Genomic DNA, 21,431 nt, shown 5'->3' on the forward strand with positions numbered 1-21,431 from the left:
GGATTTTTTTTTTTCCTTTTGGGAGACAGGATAGAATTTTTGGATAGCCTGAATCCTTTTCCAGCGTTGCTCTAGAGGAACTACTATGACTTAATTTAGGTTGCTGCTGGAACTGACATTAATATTACCTTGTGAAAAAATACAATACAGTAGCCCAACCCACCATCTTCTTCTCAAATGTGGGCAGCTGGCTAAGTGGTTCTGTTGCAAAGATATTCACCCCACACAAATGAGCAAATATTAGGCCCTCAAAGGACTTTCGTAAACTCTTCCCAGTTTCCTGTTACCTTTTTGTTTGACAATTTGTGTTTATTTTGAACTGTTGCTGGCATTTGTGCTTTGGGGCTAGAAATGTACAAAAATAGGAGAGTGCATGACTAGAGAGTAAGGGTAAAATGATAAGGATGTGTGGAAACTGAAAAATTGTTTGCAGGTGAAATTTTTTGTCGGTGTGCAGATTTTTTTTTTCAGGATTTTGCATAGCTGACCTACTTTTCAGTGTCTTGTGTTCTTTAGTGTGGCCTGAAAACAGTATTGGGCTCTTTCCACCTTTTGAAGAGAACTGTAAGAATTTGTCTTCAGAGTGCTTGCCTGTGTGTTGAAGAACCCATTTATTAGGCCTAACTACCTTTTTTTATGATAGTGTAAAATATTTTAAAGGTAGTGAAATTATTTCACAAGTAGAGAGCCATTGGTTTCATGAAATCAACATGAAGGAGTAAGCGGAATGCTTTTACTGGAGACTTGATGTTTTTATTAAGGGCCTGCATTTTTTTTCCATCAATGATATTTATTGAGCACTTTCTGTATGCAGGGGACTGCACTAAGTGCTTGGGAGTGTACAATACAGTGGAGTTGGTAGACACGTTTCCTGCCCAAAACAGAGTTACAGGTTACAATCTGTGTGTTCTTTTACCCTTGGGATAAAGGTATGGAGATGATTCAAGCATTCAACTATTACATTTAGTTTTTAAAATTCATCAGGAAAGACTTGAAAAAAACCATACCCTCTGTTTGAGCTGTACTGGTAAGGACACCTCTCTCCTGGCACTTTGCCGAGTTGGATTTTTTTTCCCCGATATTTGTTGGGGACTTTGTGTCAAGCACTGTTCCAAATGCTGGGGTAGATACAGTTTAATCTGGTTGTCAGTCAGTCGTATTTATTGAGCACTAACTGTGTGCAAAGCACTGTCCCACATGGGGCTCACAGCCTTAAGTAGGTGGGAAAACAGGTGTCCCCATTTTACAGTTGAGGAAACTGAGGCACAAAAAAGTTAAGTGACTTGCCCAAGGTCACACAGCAAGCCACTGGCAGAGGCAGGATTAGAACCCAGGTCCTCTGATGCCCAGGCCAGTCCTCTTTCCAGTAGACCATGCCGCTTCTTAGCTTTATGACAGTGTTACAAGTCAGTTTTGGCCCCTGCATTACAGAAAGAACTTAAATGAACCACCTTCTCCACAATTCCCACTCTTCTAAATTAATAGATATTGATTTTTTCTTTTCCCTTCATCCCCGAAAGCTGATGAAACACACTTTAGGACATTCTTATGGAGGCAGGGTCTTCCCCTGGCAACCGGGTGGTTTTGTGGTAAATGACTGTAAAAATCTGAGATGAAACTAGATGTAATTGGAAGCCTATCTTGACGGTTGAGGATTCAGGTAGTGCCCTCTTTAAATGGAGCTTAAATAGAGGCTTTTGCTGACAGATGGTTGAGAAGGAAGTGTTTTGATAGATCCTCAGCAGGGGTGGTTCAGTCTGGAGTTTCTCTGAGGGTGGATCTACAATGACATGTGCCCTGATTGATAGGTGGGACTGCTGGAAAAAATGGCATTAACAACAGTAACAGCTTGTTCGGATTACGTAGAGGTAGTCTTATGCCAAGAAGTCTCAAGATGCTTTTGGGAGAGATGTGTAATAATGCCCTCGGAAAACATTGCCTTTGTTGTGAGAGCGCGGTTAGGAGGTAGGTGGGTTCAGGATTTGGGGGGAAATTAGACTGTGAGCCCACTGTTGGGTAGGGACTGTCTCTATATGTTGCCAACTTGTACTTCCCAAGCGCTTAGTACAGTGCTCTGCACACAGTAAGCGCTCAATAAATACGATTGATTGATTGGTTGATTGAAAAAAAAGAGAGCACGCTCTCTACCTCAAATTGCCCCGGTTGTGAATGCTGGAATCTTTTTGGGGTAATTAAATGAACTCTGAAATGGAGACTTGATTCAGCAAATGGGGGTATCTTCTAGTGTTTCCAGATGTTGCTCAGTGTCCCTGGTTAAGGGGAGTGAGTTGACAGCATAAAGAAACTTCAAAGCCTTTTTAATATTTAATATTATTTGAGGTAATTCGCTGCCCCCCTTTGCGGCTATATCTGCCATACGGGTTGTGAAACTGAGATAAAAATGATTTCTCTCCATTTGGTAACATAAGGCTAGGTTTTTTTTTATGGATAACGGATCCTTTTTTAAAATGCTTTTAAGAAAATCTGATGCAGTTTACGTATGCCTTGGCTGTTTTTTCCTAACATGCTTAAGTTTCCAGATATTCCCCAGAGAGCTAGACCATTCAGAACTGCACCTGTGTAAGAGGGGTGGAGTTGACTCTTTGTGGTCAGGTACACTAGGGGGTGAATTCTTTTCTTTGTTAGGGAAACACATAACCAGAGAAAGGTATTATCTTAAATGAAGTGTAGCATTAAAGGGAGGGGAAATTCTTGCAGTTAAAATTTTCCATTTATTCCCAAACAAATATGAAATGTGTTCAAATAGTATATCCTGCTGATGCCTTTTTTATAGGTAGCATAAAAAGCCAGACAGGAGTGTCTACCAATTACCAGTAGGTGAATGCAAAACTAAAAGTAGATTTAAAAAAAAATCTCGTACTACAAATGCTGTAACTTTTCTTAAGAACTGTACATTGTACTATTTATAGATAGGGCTAGAGCAGACGCTTCAAAGATTATTTTAGAAGGTGAAAAATATGGCCAGGGTGAAACATTTTTGCTGAAATCATAAATGAGATCTGTCGTGATTTTTTTTAACCTTAGCATACTGCTTTCCAACCACGTTCCTAAGCATTTTATGAATGCTGCTTTTTTTTTTAAAAAAAAAAAAGCTATTATGCCTTTACTACATACCAAGTACTCTTTCGTTGTCATCACCATGTTCATTGATGTTATTTATTGAGTACTTACTGTGCAGAGCACTGTGCTGAGTGATTGAGATAGTACAACAGAGTTGTTAGCCACATTCCCTGCCCACAATCAGCTTACGGTCTAGGAAGGGAAGAGAGACATTAATAAAAATAAATAATGTATAATTTATAGATATGAGCATTCTATACTAAGCACTTTGGTAGATACAGGATAATCACAGTGGTCACAATACTTGTCCCACATGGGGCTCACAGTCCTAAGTAGGAAGCCGAAGGATTTAGTCCCCATTTTGCAGATAGGTAACTGAGGAATAGAGAAATAAAGTGACTTAATAATAATGGTATTTGTTAAGCGTTTACCATGTGCCAAGCACTGTTCCTACAAGATTATCAGGTTGGACACAGTCCCTGTCCCACATGGGGCTCCCAATCTAGGTAGGAGGGAGTAGGGTTTAATCCACATTTTACAGATGAGGAAACTGAGGCATTGAGACAAATGGTGGAGCCAGGATTAGAACCCAGGACCTCTGCTTCTTCAGGGCTCTTAGCCCCATTGCCGTTTTTCAGCTCGTCTAACCCTTGTCACAAATGTGAGTTTGAAACGAAGAATCGGTAGGAGGCCGCAATCCGGTAGGAGCAACCAACCCTTCCTCTCGTGGAAGTGAGCCAGGACAGAAGGGTAAGCCCGCTGCCTGGTTATGGAGAGCTTGCTATCCCCCCCCCCCCCCCCCCCCCCCCCACCAACAGCAATTAATTAATCAATCAATCATATTTATTGAGCGCTTACTGTGTGCAGAGCACTGTACTAAGCGCTTGGGAAGTACAAGTTGGCAACATATAGAGACAGTCCCTACCCAACAGTGGGCTCACAGTCTAAAAGGGGGAGTCTAAAAGGGGTACAATTAGTGGTACCACATTGGCCTGTGCTGGGATTAAGAGTTTTGATGGAATTGAGGATTTTGCAACGTCTTTCTCTTGAACTGTCTGACTGCAGTCAGCCCCCATGATTCATCCTTTCGAAATACAGCCACATTTTCACGGGACATAACCCAGCTGTATCGTGGGCAGTGGTTCCCCGCAGGGCTACATTTACACGTTAGGCTCCGTTCCAGCACTTATGTTCACAGGCTTGGAGCAACAGGATTCCTGGGTTCCATTCCCCGTCTGTAGCTTCTGTCTCCGCAGTCCGAGTCCTTCAGTGTCTTTTTGTAAGAACCCATAATGGGCCAGATCTTGTTGAGGGAGGAAGGAAGCTGTTGTGGAAATTAGGTGAGTGATATCATCTCCACCCTCCCCTACTCCCCGCTGCTCTAATGGTCTCATCAACCTTTTCCCTACCCCTGCCTCTTTGCGCTCCTCTGTGTAATAATAACTGTGGTATTGGTTAAGCCCCTCCTCCTCCTCCTACTAATAATAATGATGGTATTTGCTCGAGTAATAATAATAATAATAATGATGATGGCATTTGTTAAGCGCTTACTATGTGCAAAGCACTGTTCTAAGCGCTGGGGGGATACAGTGTGAGTACCTGACTCGAGTCCTGGTTTCCCAAGATGTGAAAAGGCAGCCTTTGGAAATCCTCTTTTTTGGAAAATAATACTTGTGGTATTTAATAATAATAATAATGATGGCATTTATTAAGTGCTTACTATGTGCAAAGCACTGTTCTAAGTACTGGGGGGACTACAAGGTGATCAGGTTGTCCCACGTGGGGCTCACAATCTTAACCCCCATTTTACAGATGAGGTAACTGAGGCACAGAGAAGTTAAGTTGCTTGCCCAAGGTCACACAGCTGACAAGTGGCGGGGCCGGGGTTCGAACCCGTGACCCCTGACTCCCAATCCCGTGCTCTTTCCACTGAGCCACACTGTTTCTGTGTGCACTGGGATAGATACAAGCTAATCAAGTTGGGTACAGTCGCCGTCCCACATGGGGCTCACAGTCTTAATCCCCATTTTACAGAGGAGGGAACTGAGCACAGAGAAGTGAAGTGAAGTGCCCAAGGTCACACAGCAGACAAGGGGCAGAGCCGGGATTAGAACCCAGGTTCTTCTGATGCCCAGGCTCTTTCGACCAGGCCACGCTGCTTCCCTGCTGCTGGTACAGGACTCCGTTTTGCAGGGCAGTGTTTCTCATTCCATTTTGTCCCCACTCCCTTACGTTGTTGCTTCCCACTTTACCAAAAGCCGTGGAGGTAGATATTGTCATTTTTTATTTTTTTGGTACCTGTTAAACTCTTCCTATGTGCCAGCCACTGCAGTAAGCGCTGGGGTAGGTAATAATGATAATGGTACTTGTTAAGCGCTTACTATAGGTCAAGCACTGTTCTAAGCGCTGGCAAGCTAATCGGGTTGGACGCAGTCCATGTCCCACATGGGGCTCACAATCTTAATCCCCATTTTACAGATGAGGGACCCAAGGCCCAGAGAAGTGAAATGACTTGCCCAGGGTCACTCGGCGGACAAAGGGCAGAACCAGGATGAGAAACCACGTCCCAGGCACGTGCTCTTTCCACTAGGCCACACTGCTAAAGTTATGACAAGATGTGGGCAGTGGTCCCCTCCCAGGCCACTACAACCTTCCCCCTCCCAACTCAGCCCTGATCCGTCTTTTTGTCCCTGTGGCTCTGGAGAAGAGGAGTTGCAAATTCAAGGAATGGGAAGCAGTGCGGGGGAGGAAGGGTAGAGAAGGGGCCACTCTGGATGCTAAGGTAAGAATTTAAAGGTGAAAGAAAGAGCCAGAAATCCATTCCCTAAAGTGGTTTTGTTTTATTTTGTTTTAAATGATGTACTTAAGCGGTTACTGTGTGCCAGGCCCTGAACTGGCACATATTAACATTAACACAAAACATATTAACAAAATAAAATAAATAGAATAAAACATATACATATAAAACATATACAAGCTAATGTATATGTTTTATTCTATTTATTTTATTTTGTTCATATGTTTTGTTGTCTGTCTCCCCCTTCTAGACCGTGAGCCCACTGTTGGGTAGGGACCATCTCTATATGTTGCCAACTTGTACTTCCCAAGAGCTTAGTACAGTGCTCTGCACACAGTAAGCGCTCAATAAATACGATTGATTGAATGAACGAATATATGTATATATGTTTGTACATATTACTCTATTTTACTTGTACATATTTATTCTGTTTATTTTCTTTGGTTTATATGTTTTGTTTTGTTGTCCGTCTCCCCCTTCTAGACTGTGAGTCCGTTGTTGGGTAGGGACCATCTCTATATGTTGCCAACTTGTACTTTCCAAGCGCTTAGTACAGTGCTCTGCACACAGTAAGTGCTCAATAAATACGATTGAATGAATGAATGAATCAGGTTGGATGCAGTCCATGTCTCACATGGGGCTGACGGTCTTAATCCCAGATTTCCAGATGCGGTAATAGAGGAACAGAGAAGTGAAGTGACTTGCCGAAGGTCACACAGCAGACAAAGTACAAAGGGGTAGTGGGTGGGTGGAGGAGGGCAGGAAGAAATAGGGGAGAGGACAGTGGAGTGGGGAGGGAATGGTTTTTCGAGCAGCGGTTGGGTATAATGTCAGGGGCAGAGTTTATGGATGGTAGGATGGTTAGGGGAAGCAGCGTGGCTCAATGGAAAGAGCACGAGCTTTGGAGTCAGAGGTCATGGGTTCAAATCCCGGCTCTGCCAACTGTCAGCTGTGTGACTTTGGGCAAGTCACTTAACTTCTCTGTGCCTCAGTTACCTCATTTGTAAAATGGGGATTAAGACTGTGAGCCCCACGTGGGACAACCTGATCACCTTGTAAACTCCTCGGCGCTTAGAACAGTGCTTTGCACATAGTAAGCGCTTAATGAATGCCATCATTATTATTATTAGGATATGTCTGCAGCTAGTGTAATACACATTTTGGGTTGCTTGTGTTTAGCAAAGTCAACAGAACTCTCCTTCAAGAGTTTTTTGCTTCTGCTATCAGGTCAAGTTCCTCACTTGAGGAGATTAAACCGTCTCTATACGTTGCCGATTTGTACTTCCCAAGCACTTAGTCCAGTGCTCTGCACACAGTAAGTGCTCAATAAGATTGATTGAATGAATGAATTAATATTTGTGATAACTCTATACTGAAGAAAGGTGACTCGTTTTATTTTCCATATACTGTTTGGTTGAAAGGTGAGCTGTTAAATTATATTTGGTGAGCATTTTTCCCTGCTTTTACAGGCCATTTTAAGAAACCTAAGGACAATGATATATAAAAAGCATGTGGCTTTTGCTTTAGTTTGTAAAATTTCTTTTTTGGATAAAGTTTTTTTTGTTATTTTTAGGTGCTAATCTCCTTGGGCCGAGTTTCTTTTCAGTCTTTGAACTTTGACCACTATATACACTGTTATATTATACAATTATATTGTACTGTCCCGTGTGTTTAGTACAGTGCTCTGTACACAGTAAGTACTCAGTACATTTGAATGATTGATTGACCAAGGAAGGGCAGTCAAACACTACTAAGCTGCATGTTTTTGAAGACGACTCTACAAACTTCAACACCTTTCCTAAATTTTAATGAGTATATTTCATTCAGTCATTCATTGTCGTATTTATTAAGCGCTTATGTGTGCAGAGCACTGTACTAAGCACTTGGGAAAGTACAATGCAGCGATAAAGAGTGACAGGCCTGGCTCACAATGAGGTCAGAGTCTAGAGGGGGATATTTTGGATGCTTCCCTGGTGTGACAAGTGTAAATTGGCAGGCATTCCATCCACAAGCATTGTCCTTGGAAAAAATGTCCAAGTCGGAAGGGACTTGGGTTCATCTAGCCCCACCCGCTGCCACAGAGCCAAAGGATGCCCAGTTTTCCCATCCAACTACCCACCAGGTTTGACCTTACTTAGCTTCCAAGATTTATCAGGAGCACTTTGATTCAGGCTAGTTATTTGTAGGTTGTGCTCCAGTTTCAAGTATGGCTAAGGGTCTTAGTGAGAAATTCCTCTCTAATACTTTTGTGAGATTAACAGCTCCGTCTTTATTTTTTTTTTTAACAATATTTACCAGCCATTGTACTAAGCGCTGAATCAACACAAGCTAATCAGGTTGGGCCCAGTCTGCATAAGGCTCACAGTCTTCATCCCCATTTTACAGATGAAGTCACTGATGCCCAGAAAAGTGAAGTGACTTGCCCAAGGTCACGTGGCAGACAAGCGTGACTCTGAGGCCCATGCCCTTTCCACTAGGCCATGCTGTTTCTAGCCTCCCCTGGTTTTACTTTTGTTTAATGTGGTGAAACACCTTTGAACTTTATGGACTGATGATCTGTCTGCTTCTGTTTAAATTGCTCTTGGATGCAGAAGCTCTGGGGGCTGTTAATGGCGGGATATGACCTAGAGAGAAGAAAATTAATCAGAGTAGGCCTCCTGGAGGGGAACAGCATTCAGCTGGGTTTGTTTATACTAAAAGCATTACACTTGAATTCCTTAGTTAGACCCTACCAAATACCCCGTAAGAATAAAGTTTTACATGGAAAAATGCCTGAATTTCTGGGCACCCCATGATCTGAGAAATCTGAAACCCTGCTGGATGTGAGAGGGGGGGCAGATACCCCTTCTCTTATCTCTTTAAGCATGTGAGTCTGCTGAAATCCAGACGATGGAAAATGGGGGGTCACCAGCATTACAGCCCCCTTGGCATATTTGGAATGAATCGATTAATGGTATCTGTTAAGTGCTTGCTTTGTTGCCGTTGTTGATAATGGTATTTGTTAAGCACTTACTATGTGCCAGGCACTGTACTAAGAGCTGAGGTAGATACAGGAGAATCACTGCCTGTGTCCCACATGGGGTTCACAGTCTTAATCCTCATTTTACAGATGAGGTATCTGGGGTACAGAGAAGTGAAGTGACTTGCCTAAGGTGGCACAGCAAAGTGGTGGAGCTGGGATTAGAACCCAGGTCCTCTGACTTCCAGTCCTGTGTTCTATCCATTAAGCCACACTCCTTCTCTGTGCAGAACACTGTGCTAAGAGCTTGGGAGAGTGCAATACAACACAGCAACACGCTCCCTGCCCACAACAAGCTTACAGTCTAGAAGTAACTGGAAGTCAAAACTGTAAGTGACTCTTGCTGAAAGTGGATTTGCTTCGAGGAATGAAGATTCTAGCTCTGGTCTAAAGAATTATGAAGGTTTTAGTAGAGCAGGATAGTATGTGAGCATTCAGTGTGTGTGGCACACCATACGAACATTTGGAAGAGTAGTGTTGTGACATAGTCACTTCTGATGACTTGACACCTGTCCACATGTTTTGTTTTGTTGTCTGTCTCCCCCTTCTAGACTGTAAGCCCATTGTTGGGTAGGGACCATCTCTATATGTTGCCAACTTGTACTTCCCAAGCGCTTAGTACAGTGCTCTGCACACAGTAAGTGCCCAATAAATGCAATTGAATGAATGAATGGTCAATCAGTGGTATTTATTGAGCTCCCACTTTGTGCAGAGCAGCTTACTACGCACAGTGTCCCCACAAGGAGCTTTACAGTGGTAGGGATGTTCATTTTTTTGGAAAATACATTTATACCGGTGTCCATTATTCAGTTTTAAAAATCAGGTTAGAATGACTTGGTTAGAATTAAATTCTAAAAATTGGGGAGTGCTTGAAATTTTAAAGGAAAATGCCTCGTTATAGAATGTAAACGTCCGTGAAGATAAAGTGCATTGCTTGTGTCTCGGTTAATCCGTAGAACTGCATCAAACTTCTTAAATTTAGCTACTCTGGCGAGCAGAGTAAAATATTGTGTCTGTTCTCAGAGAAGACAGAGGAAGCAAGCCAAGGAGTCTCACTTAGCACCAAGAGCCAAACCACAAACCTAGCAATTGAATTGGACTTGCAATTAATATGTTGTAATATTTTGGCTGGCTCTGCTCCCCTTGAATTCATCATCCACTAACCCAACTAAGCCCATCCCAGGATTATTGGTTATCCTGGCTGTTGGGATGGGAGGGCCTCTGAACTCTTTCTGTGTTTCTGTCCATCAAAACGGGTAGGTTGCAGTCATCAACTGGAACACAGAATGTTTAGTCTTATTATTGATAATAATAATAATTATGGTATTTAAGGGCTTACGAGGTGCCAATCACTGGGCAAAGCGCTGAGGTAGATGGAAGCTACGCGTGTTGGACACAGTCCCTATCCCAAATGAGGCTTACAGTCCTAATCCCCATTTTACAAATGAGGTAACTAAGGCACAGAGGAAATGAAGCGATTTGCCGAAGGTCCCACAACAGACAAGTGGTGGAGCCAGGATTAGAACCCAGGTCCTCTGACTCTGAGGGCCCGTGCCCTGACCACTAGACCAAGTTGACTTTGGTGAAGTAAGTGTGGGCATTTACATCTCTTTAAATGTTGTCCTTTTTCAATTCTTACAGCTTTGGCTATGTTCCTCACTTTATTAATGTAACCTCTCAGTCTTGAAATCACACATCTGAAAAGGGGCCGCTATCGGGTCACCTGTCTCCAGTTGGTAAATATAGCCAGATTTTTAATTAGCACGCTCTTGGGTGGTGTGGATTCATTGTGGTAACTTTCCTCCAGTATCCCAAAACTGTGGGGCCTTGTACCTTGAATGTGCAACAAGCAGCGTGGCTTAGTGGATAGAGCACTGGCCTGGGAGTGAGAAGGTCATGGGTTCTAATTGCAGCTCTACCAGTTGTCTGCTGTGTGACCTTGGGCAAGTCACTTCACTTCTCTGAGCCTCAGTTATCTCATCTGTCCAATGGGGATTGAGTTTATGAGCCCCACGTGGGATGGGGACTGTGTCCACCCCAATTTGCTTGTATTCATTCTTTCAATCGTGTTTAATAATAATAATAATAATAATGGCATTTATTAAGCGCTTACTGTATTCGTTTATTCATTCAATTGTATTTATTATTATTATTATTAATACTAATGATGGCGTTTATTAAGTGCTTACTATGCGCTTACTGTGTGCAGAGCACTGTACTAAGTGCTTGGAAAAGTACAGTACAACAATAAACAGTAACATTCCCTGCCCACAATGAGCTCACAGTCCAGAGTGGGGGAGACAGACATCAATACAGATAAATCAAATTACAGATATGTACATAAGTGCTTTGGGGCTGAGATGGGGGAAGAAATAACTGTGGCATTTGTTAAGCGCTTACTCTGTGCCAGGCATTGTACTAAGCGCTTGGGTGGATATATCTTAGTACAGTGCTGGGCACAGAGTAAGCGCTTAAATACCACAATTATTGTTATTATTATTATTATTACGGGCCTTCTCACTCCCGTGTAGTTCTGTTTGAATCGTTGGTCAAGGGGTCATGTTGCTTACATCGATTTGGGTAGTTTTGTGTGTGTCCAGGACTGGGCTGGGTTTCAAATGACTGCACCTTCTGCCAGCAGTGAGCCTCGTGCCTGGAGCTTCACTTGAGAATGGGCATAGCGTGTCATTTTTACTCATTCTTACATTTCCTAGCATTGCATGTTCAACCATTTTCCTATTTTGGAGGCCCCCTCAAATTTCTCTCTCCAGAGCGTCGCATATCGGACTCGGACCTGGCCTCAGTCCATCCAAATACACAAGGCCTTACGGAAATTTCGAATGCCAGCAGTTTTCCGGAAAGGAGATAAAAGTCTAACTGACACGTTACCGCGCCCTTGTCCGTGTTAATGGAGTTTGGACCGTTTTGAGCAGGCGAATGTTAAACCCGTTTAAACCTCAGGCTCAGATTGTCCCATCCTGCTGCGGTCACTTTTGCACCTTTCTGTTTCTCCAGCAGGCAGGTGGCCCTCTCCATTTCAGTTGATTTTTTTTTAAAGTGGGATTTATTAAGCGCTTACGGTGTGCCAAGCACTGTACCAAGCGCTAGGGTAGATATAAGCTAATCAGGTTGGATGCAGTCACGTCATTCATTCATTCAATCATTTATTGAGCGCTTACTATGTGCAGAGCACTGTACTAAGCGCTTGGAAAGTACAAGTTGGCAACATATAGAGACGGCCCCTACCCAACAGTGGGCTCACAGTCTCGTGGGGCTCATGGTCTTAATCCCCACTTTACAGATGAGGCAGCTGGAGTTTAGGGAAGTTAAGTGACTTGCTCAAGGTCACATAGCAGCGTGGCTCAGTGAAAAGAGCCCGGGCTTTGGAGTCAGAGGTCGTGGGTTCAAATCCCGGCTCCGCCGCCTGTCAGCTGTGTGGCTTTGGGCAAGTCACTTAACTTCTCTGGGCCTCAGTTACCTCATCTGTAAGACTGTGAGCCCCCGTGGGACAACCTGATCACGTTGTAACCTCCCCAGCACTTAGAACGGTGCTTTGCACATAGTAAGCGCTTAATAAATGCCGTCATTATCATTATTATAGCAGACGGGTGATTCGGTGGGCTCAGGAAAGTGCAGGGTGGTAGAAACTGGTTGTGGTTTAGACCATGAGCCCCATTTGGGAAAGGGGCTGAGTCTGACCTGATTAACTTGTCAGTGCTTAGTACAGTGCTTGGCACATAGTAAGCACTGAATAATACCAATTTTACCAATAGGGCTGTGGAGAACTAGGAACAGAGAAGCACATATCTTATCCCACCTCGATTACTGTAATAATAATAATAATAATAATAATAATGACGATAATTATTATAATTATAATAATAATTATTATAATTATAATATTATATCTTCTCTCTAGCCCCGCATTGCCTCAGTTTCATCTCCCCCACAACTTCAGGAGGGGGGATCCAGGCCCTCTTCTGGTAATAATAATAATAATAATAATTATTATTATTATTATATAATAATAATATAATTATTATAATAATGATGGTAAGTGGTTAACCACTTACTATGTGCCAGGTGTTGTACTAAATGCTGGGGTGGATGCAAGCAAATCAGGTTGGACACAGTCCCTTGCCCCACATAGGGCTCACAGTCTCAGTCCCCGTTTTACAGACGAGGTAACTGAGGCACGGAGAAGTAAAGTGACTTGCCCAAGGTCACACAGCAGACAAGTGGTGGGGCCGGAATTAGAACCCATGACCTTCTGGCTCCTAGGCCTGTGCTCCATCCACTATGCCATGCTGCTTCTTTATGCCATTATGCTTCTCTTTATTGGCCTCCTTGCTGACTTCCCTGACTCCTGTCTCTCCCCACTCCAGTTCACATTTCACTCTACCGCCCCGATCATTTTTGTACAAAAGCGTTCAGACCATAATAATAATGATGGCATTTATTAAGCATTTTACTGTGTGCAAAGCACTGTTCTAAGCGCTCCCTTAAGAACCTCCAGTGTTTGCCCTTCCACCTTTGCATCAAACAGAAACACCTTACCATTGGCTGTAAAGCATTTAATCACTTTGCCCCCTCCTACCTCACCTCCCTACTCTCCTACTCTACAACCCAACCCATGCAATTCACTCCTCTAAATCCAATTTACTCACTGTACCTCGAACTCTTCTATCTCGTTGCTGACCTCTCACCCACGTCCTGCCTGTGGCCTGGAACACCCTTCCTTTTCATTATCATTTTCATTTCATTTTCATTTTCAAGCCACTTAGCTTCTCTGTGCCTCAGTTACCTCATCTGTAAAATGGGGATTAAAATTGTGAGACCCCTGTGGGACCATCTGATCACCTTGTAACCTCCCCAGCCCTTAGAACAGTGCTTTGCACATAGTAAGCGCTTAACAAATGCCATCATTATTATTATTATTTCGTATCTGCCTGCCAATTACTCCCCCCACCCTCAAAGCCTTATTGAAGGCACATCTCTAAGAGGCCTTCCCTGACTAAGCCCCACTTTTCCTCATCTCCCACTCCCTTCTGTGTCTTCCTGACGTGCTCCCTTTATTCACCCATTCCCCCAGCCCCACAGCACTTATGTACCTAACCATAATTTATTTATATTAATGTCTGTCTCCACCTCTAGACTGTAAGCTCATTTTGGGCAGGGAATATGTCTGTTATTGTTGTGTAATACTCCCAAGCACTTAGCACAGTGCCCTACACACAGCAAGTGTTCAGTAAATAGAATTGATTGATTGAAGAGCTCATTACGGACAGGCAGAATAGTGTCTCTGAAAGATGGTGGTCTGGGTTTGTGTCTTCTGGTTCAAGCCTCTGGATCATTCAAGGCCAACTAGATTTGGACTTCGACTTCTCTCTACCCCCGCATTACCTCAGTTTCATCTCCCCCACAACTTCAGGAGGAGGGATCCAGGCCCTCTTCTGGTAATAATAATAATAATAATAATAATAATAATAATAATGGTATTTGTTAAGCGCTTACTATGTGCAAAGCACTGTTCTAAGCGCTGGACCAGTCTCACTGTAGCTTGAGGTGGTAGACATCTCCCCCTCGTCCCCCTCTCCATCCCCCCATCTTACCTCCTTCCCCTCCCCACAGCACCTGTATATATGTATGTATGTTTGTACATATTTATTACTCTATTTATCTATCTATCTATTTATTTATTTATTTATTCATCTTGTACATATCTATTCTATTTATTTTATTTTGTTAGTACGTTTGGTTTTGTTCTCTGTCTCCCCCTTCTAGACTGAGCCCGCTGTTGGGTAGGGACTGTCTCTGTGTGTTGCCGACTTGTACTTCCCAAGCGCTTAGTACAGTGCTCTGCACACAGTAAGCACTCAATAAATACGATTGATTGATTGATCTAGGCCAGACCAAAGTATTTTGACCTGAGCAAGCACCTCCGACCAGTAGTGGAACTCACAGTCAGTCAGAGCCAAGTCACTGATTGAGAGCATCTTGTCAACGCCCGGTTTCTCGCATCCCTCTATCGGCTCCGCTTATCGGAACAGTGACCTGGAACCCCTGGAAGGGGACATCCTGACTCTAAAATTGGCCGGGGGACAGAGCCGAATGTCGTCAACTACTTAAACTGATAAAACTGGAATGAAACTTCCCTAATGTGGCCTAGTTAGAGGTAGAGCATGGGCCTCGGAGTCAAAAGGACCTGGGTTCTAATACTAGCTCCACCACTTTGCTGCGTGACCTTGAGCAAGTCCCTGCACTTCTTTGGGCCACAGTTACCTCGTTGGGAAAATGGGGATTAAGATTGTGAGTCCCATGAGCCCGTTGTTACGTAGGGACCGTCTCTGTATGTTTCCAACTTGTACTTCCCAAGTGCTAAGTACAGGGCTCTGCACACAGTAAGTGCTCAATAAATATGATTGAATGAATGTGAGACAGAAACTGTGGCCAACCCAGTTTGCTTGTATCCATCCAGCACTTAGTACAGTGCCTGGCACATAGTAAGTGCTTAGCAAATGCCACTATTATTATTATTATTATTATTAATAACCCAATCTTGAATTTTTTTATTTTCCTCCTCTTCATTTATTACAGCAAAGTTAAATGAAGTCTTTATTAACATAAATTTACAATGTTTTTTCAGGTGACTCAGATCATCATCATCATCAATCGTATTGAGCGCTTACTGTGTGCAGAGCACTGTACTAAGCGCTTGGGAAGTACAAATTGGCAACATACAGAGACAGTCCCTACCCAACAGTGGGCTCACAGTCTAAAAGGGGGAGACAGAGAACAAAACCAAACATACTAACAAAATAAAATAAATAGAATAGATATGTACAAGTAAAATAAATAAATGCCTTTTAAAGAGCAGTATTTTGTAAACCAGAGAGATTAGAACATTTTCAAGAATTTTGCTTTCCCCCACCTGACTTTTTATTTTTTTATTTTAACTTTCTTGATTTACTGGGCTCTCACTGTAGTTCTGACGAATGGTTGCTCAGGAAGGTGCAGCCTGTAAAATGAGGTGGGTGAACGTAAGAGATTCCATCCTCCAGTCTAAGTGCCTCAGATGCTCCAGAAAAGCAACAACTTTCCAAAGGTGGAAAGGCACAGGGGAGTATCTGTGGCAGGCACTGACCAGTTCCTCTGATGGATTGATGTTAGCCTCTGAGCTGGCTAGGGAGACAGAAAATCTTTCCTGGTGATGCTTTTGACCAAGTTCCCTCCCTCTGGTCCTGGGTCAGTTGGTACCAATATGCTGCTTCTATCGTAGCACAAAATAGGTCACTTTTTCTCTTTTCCCACCCCCACAGGTCACCTTTTCTCTTCAGCCAGCCTTGCCAATTTCAAGTGACACACAATGATACAGTGATTGTGTACTTTGCTAGCATAAAAGAATTCTTTGTTTTACGACAGGTGTGGGTTATTTTAGAAGACTAAAGCCGGTGTGACTATAAAAGTTGTCATGGCATATATTGCCTAGCATTACTGAGGTGCCTTTCTTTCTGTTTTCTTTATGATAGTTAATCACTTACTATGTGGCAGACACTATTCTAAGCACAGGGATAGATCCAAGTTAATCAGTTGGACACAATCCCTGTCCCACATAGGGCTCACAGTCTTAATCCCCATTTTATTTTACCAGTGAGGTCCACAGAGAAGTGGAGTGACTTGCCCAAGGTTGCAGACGAGTGGTGGAGCAGATCACGTTATTTTTTAATGTCTTGATCAAGGTGCTAATTATTTTCAAAGTTCCAAGAAGGAAAAAATACCGTTTTATATTTGTCTTCATTAATCACAGTTTTACGAACCATAAAGCTGCAGTGCTGAACACTGGCCTAACCCACTGTACTTGTTTATTTTCAGTAAATGTTTTTCTTGATTAATGGCACCTATAGTAGTATCTAGTATGTTCACAAAGGTCTGAAGAAGAGAAAAGATGCTAAATTAAAGCAGGAGGGATTTTGATTAAGGCCATAAGTACAAGAAGGGAAAAGGCTCCAGAGAAAATCTGTGGAATTTCCACCTTGGGAGATATTTTAGAAAAAAAATCAATGGCATTTATGGAGCATCTGTCACGCTCAGAGCACTGTAATGAGTGTTGGGAGAATATAATACAACAGAATTAGCAGATTCATTCCCTTCCCCACATCTAATACTTGACTTTTTGTGGTGTCTTCCAGTTTATTATGCCTAGGCTGAGTATTCAACTCCTTCCCTCTCCTACTTTTCTCCATCAAAAGGGATAGGTTAGAATTTTCTCCCCCCAGTTAAAAAAAAAATGCAACTGAAAGTTGAGTATCCAAACAGTGGGACTTTGGTTTCTTGGATGATTAAAATTTAGATCAGCTGGCCAAAATCCACTTATTGACTGGGAGAACGTACCAGCCAGCTAAGTGGAAGCCCACCTTTGCCCGGCTTAGTTCAGCTACTACCCAGTCAGTTGGTTGACCCATGGCCCCGTGAATAGCTTGATCTGCAGGAATCAACAAATGCTGGAAGAATTAGTCACTAATCTGATTGCAGAATATCCAAAAACACTCTAACCATTTTACTTTTTGGGTACGCCCACCCCACAATAGGTCACATCCAGAGATACGTCATGTACTAAAAAAGCTGGCTGATTTTACACTGTACCAGCCCTGCCCCTAAAGTTTCTGTTGGTAATTTCCCTCCCTCCCTGCTTCCTCCACTCCTCAGTCCCTCTGTACTTGCTCTCCCGTGTTCTAAGCAGTTTTCCTTCTCCCTTCAAAATCCTAACTCAGCCCCTCCCTCTTCTATGTCGCCCCAGCTTCCCTTAGTTTTTTTTTTAAAACTGGGAGCCCATTTTGGCCTGCTCAGGGTTTCCAGTAAGGCAGCAAAGAGGCATAAAAATGTTTTGTGTCCTTGGCTATGACTTTCCCATTAGCGGGATGCTTATGTCTTGGTCCAGATTTAGGGGCTTTCTTGCCCCACGTTTTGGGCGTTTGCCACGGTTTTACCCAGTATCTCCCATCTCATCCCTTTTTTGGCTCCAATTAGGGACTCTCCCCTCCTTCAAAGCCTTACTGAAGGCACATCTCTTCCAAGAGGCCTTCCCTGACTAAGCCCACCTTTCCTCTTCCACTGCTTTCTGCATCGCCCTGACTTGCTCCCTTTATTCACCCTCTCTCCCAGCCCCACAGCACTTACGTACATATGTGAAATTTATTTATATTAATGGCTGACTCCCCCCTAGACTGTAAACTTGTTGTAGGCAGGGAATGTATCTGTTATGTGGTTATACTGTACTCTCCCCAGAACTTAGTACAGTGCTCTGCACACAGTAAGCACTCCATTAACGCAGCTGACTGACTCCAACCTGCTCCCTGGCATGTGTCTGTGCCCGGCAGCCCCTCTTAGAAACCGTTTCCCTGGAGGAAGACTGGGCCACTGGCCCTGGACCACCCGGGGTCCGCTGGGAACTCAAGTCCCGGTTCAGCTGACTAACATCCCCTAGGTCCCTCCATCCTCCTCCCTATCCTACCCCAGTCTCTCTGCTGCCAGCTGAAAATGCCCCTGGAGATGCCTTGTCTCCATGGTGGCGGGACTGAATGGGGCTGGCCAAGCTCCTGGAGAGACAGACAAGGAGGTGGTGCGGGAAAGCCTGCTTTTGCAGAGAAGGTGGGAGCTGGTCAACAGGGTCTTAGAGCCTCTCTTGGAGGGGTAGAGGTGGGGGTGATGGGCCCTGAGCGCCTTGGGTACAGAGGTTCCAGTTGCCCGCAGTTTCAGGAAGAATTCATTCATTCATTCAATTGTATTTATTGAGCGCTTACTGTGTGCAGAGCACTGTTCTAAGTACTTGGGAAATACAAGTCGGTCACATATAGAAATGGTCCCCACCCAACAGCGGGCTCACAGTCTAGAAGGGGGAGACAGACAACAAAACAAAGCATGTAGGCAGGTGTCAAAACCATCAGAATAAATAGAATTCTAGCTATGTGCACATCATTAATAAAATAGAGTAGTAAATATGTACAAGTAAAGTAGAGTAATAAATATGTACAAATATTACAAGGGCTTTGGGGAGGGGAAGGAGGTAGGGCGGGGGATAATGGGGTGGGGAGGGGGGGGGGGAAGGGGGGCTCAGTCTGGGAAGGCCTCCTGGAGGAGGTGACCTCTCAGTAGGGCTCTGAAGGGGGGAAGAGAGCTAGTTTGGTGGATGTGTGGAGGGAGGGCATTCCAGGCCAGGGGAAGGATGTGGGCTGGGGGTCGATGGTGGGACAGGTGAGAATGAGGCACAGTGAGGAGGTTAGTGGCAGAGGAGCAGAGGGTGCGGGCGGCCCAAGCAGGGTGCTGGGTTCGGAAGCCGCTGCAGCCAGTCACGATTATGCTTTCAGTTGGAGTGGTAGCCACCCAAAGGGCCCAGACAGGACCACCTTCTGCTGGCAGTACGGCGCTTGAATGGAGGCCACATGAGTTTTGAGCTTGTAACATATTGCGTTGGGTGGAGGGAGGTTGCGGAAAAGAAGGTGAGAGGAACCATGATTGATGATGATAATGATGATGGTATTTGCTAAGCACTTACTATGTGGCAAGCACTGTTCTAAGCACCAGGATAAGCCATGCTGCTTCTCACAGGGTTGGGATGCACAAGGAGCAAAGAGTCCCTAGGAATAGAGGAGGGGAAACAGCGAGGGGAGGGGAACGACAGGAAGTGATCTGTAGAGCACAATATAGCTTCTATTTATCTATAGGGTTTGGTCACCCTGTCAGGACTAGTTCTGGGTCTATAGGAAGACTCAGCACTGGTGCGGCCATTCACAACATTCAGATTTTTGAGGAACATGCTACAGTTATATATCCTTGGGGATACCTGTAATGTAGTTTTTCATACAAAAAGACTGCTGCTTTTCCAATAATCTCTGGTGGGCTTGTATTTCATTCAGCTTCGCAAATAACCCGACTTAGTTGTAAAAGCAAAGTTTCTTTTAACGGCATTATGCTAACAATTTCCAAACACTAGTCAAACATAACTGGATTCAATCTGCAGTAATAGTCTATTGTTTCAGGGACAAAGTGTTGGGGTTTTGTTCAGTAATAATAATGCTATGTATTAAGTGTTTATTATGTATCAAGCACTGTTCTTAAATGGTAGAGAGGACACCAAGTTAATCAGATTGGGCACATTCCCTGTCCCACGCAGAGGTCGTCGTCTGAGAGAAAGGGAGAACAGGTGTGTTATTCCCATTTTACAGTTGAGGTAACTGAGGTACAGAGAAGTTAAATGACTTTCCCAAGGTCACACAGCAGGTAAACGGCCAAATCTAGATTATAACTCAAGTCTCCTGACCCCAGTCCTGTGCTATTTCCACTAGTTTGCACTGCCTCCCATTTTCTTTCATTTTCAGGAGCAGCAGTGAGTATAGATATAATGAAAGTTTTTCCCGAGAGAGAGTAAAAGGGGAACTGAAAATCAGACCATTCTGTTTAGCTGTGCAGCTGATTTAATATGCTCTGTTACATGTAATATGGCAAGTCAATTTTCAAGCCAGCAACAATGGATAACCATTCTGTGTGTCTCTCACAGCTCCTAATTGTAAGTCTACACATTTTAAAAAGTGCAGGAATAATCATAGATTCCTCCACTCATCTATTGACATGCCCTGACAGACTAAGTGGAAGGGAAACAAAGATCAAGCCTACACATGCAAAATAAGATATCTGTCACTTAATCACTTCATCACTGTAGGACATGTGGTTTCTTAATATTTTTTTATGGTATACTTACTGTGTCATACACTGTTCTAAGCACCGGGGTAGGTACAAGGTAATCAGGTTGGATAAAGTCCCTGTCCTGCAGGAGCGAGAGTAGTGTGAGTAGGAGCGAGAACAGATATTTAATCCTCATTTTACTGTTGAGGAAACTGAGGCACAAAGAAATTAAGTGACCACAGCAAGTAGGTCACATAGCAGGAGCTGGGATTAGAACCCATGTCCTCTCACTCCCAGGCACATGCTCTTCCCACTAGGATACACTACTCATCTGATTATTAAGCATTCATTTTTCAGGAGGCAGGGTACTGGGCAAAAAAAGCATTTTTAGGTCCCTTTCTATTTCTGTTTTCCATTCTTGTGAAACTCTTGAATGTTGGCGGAGCATTTCCTGGCTCTCCTTGCTAATTGTGAAGGAAGGGTTCACCAGCGTAAAAGCCCCTGAAAGTCCTCCTCCAGATCTGATTAACTAAATTTTAGCTTTTTCCAAGGAGCAGGTGTTAGGACAATTAACCCTTTCATCTATGTACCCTCCGTATATTGAACTATAGCCAACTCCTCTTCACATATGAGTTTATGAAAAATCCAGGTCCTTTTTACTTTCTGACCCCGTTTTGTCAACTCCTCGAACAGAGTTCTCTCTTCTAACTGCCATCTTGACACACAATAGTTTGGTTTCTGCCGCCTTCACCATACTCTTCAAGGATACCTAATGACTTCCTCCTTGCTAAATCAAAGGGGCCCTAATCCTCCTTGACCTCTTGGCCTCCTTACACAGGGGAACCACTCTATTCT

The 21,431-nt window shown here is 43.6% G+C and overlaps 1 protein-coding gene across 1 annotated transcript in view; it reads left to right on the forward strand.

Moving 5' to 3' along the window:
* USP3 (ubiquitin specific peptidase 3) overlaps positions 1-21,431 on the forward strand; it is a 103,883-nt gene that overhangs the window by 8,222 nt on the left and 74,230 nt on the right. The gene's annotated exons all lie outside the window — the stretch shown is intronic.

Source organism: Tachyglossus aculeatus, chromosome 5 (assembly GCF_015852505.1).
Source record: "Tachyglossus aculeatus isolate mTacAcu1 chromosome 5, mTacAcu1.pri, whole genome shotgun sequence".
Classification (NCBI taxonomy): Eukaryota; Metazoa; Chordata; class Mammalia; order Monotremata; family Tachyglossidae; genus Tachyglossus; species Tachyglossus aculeatus.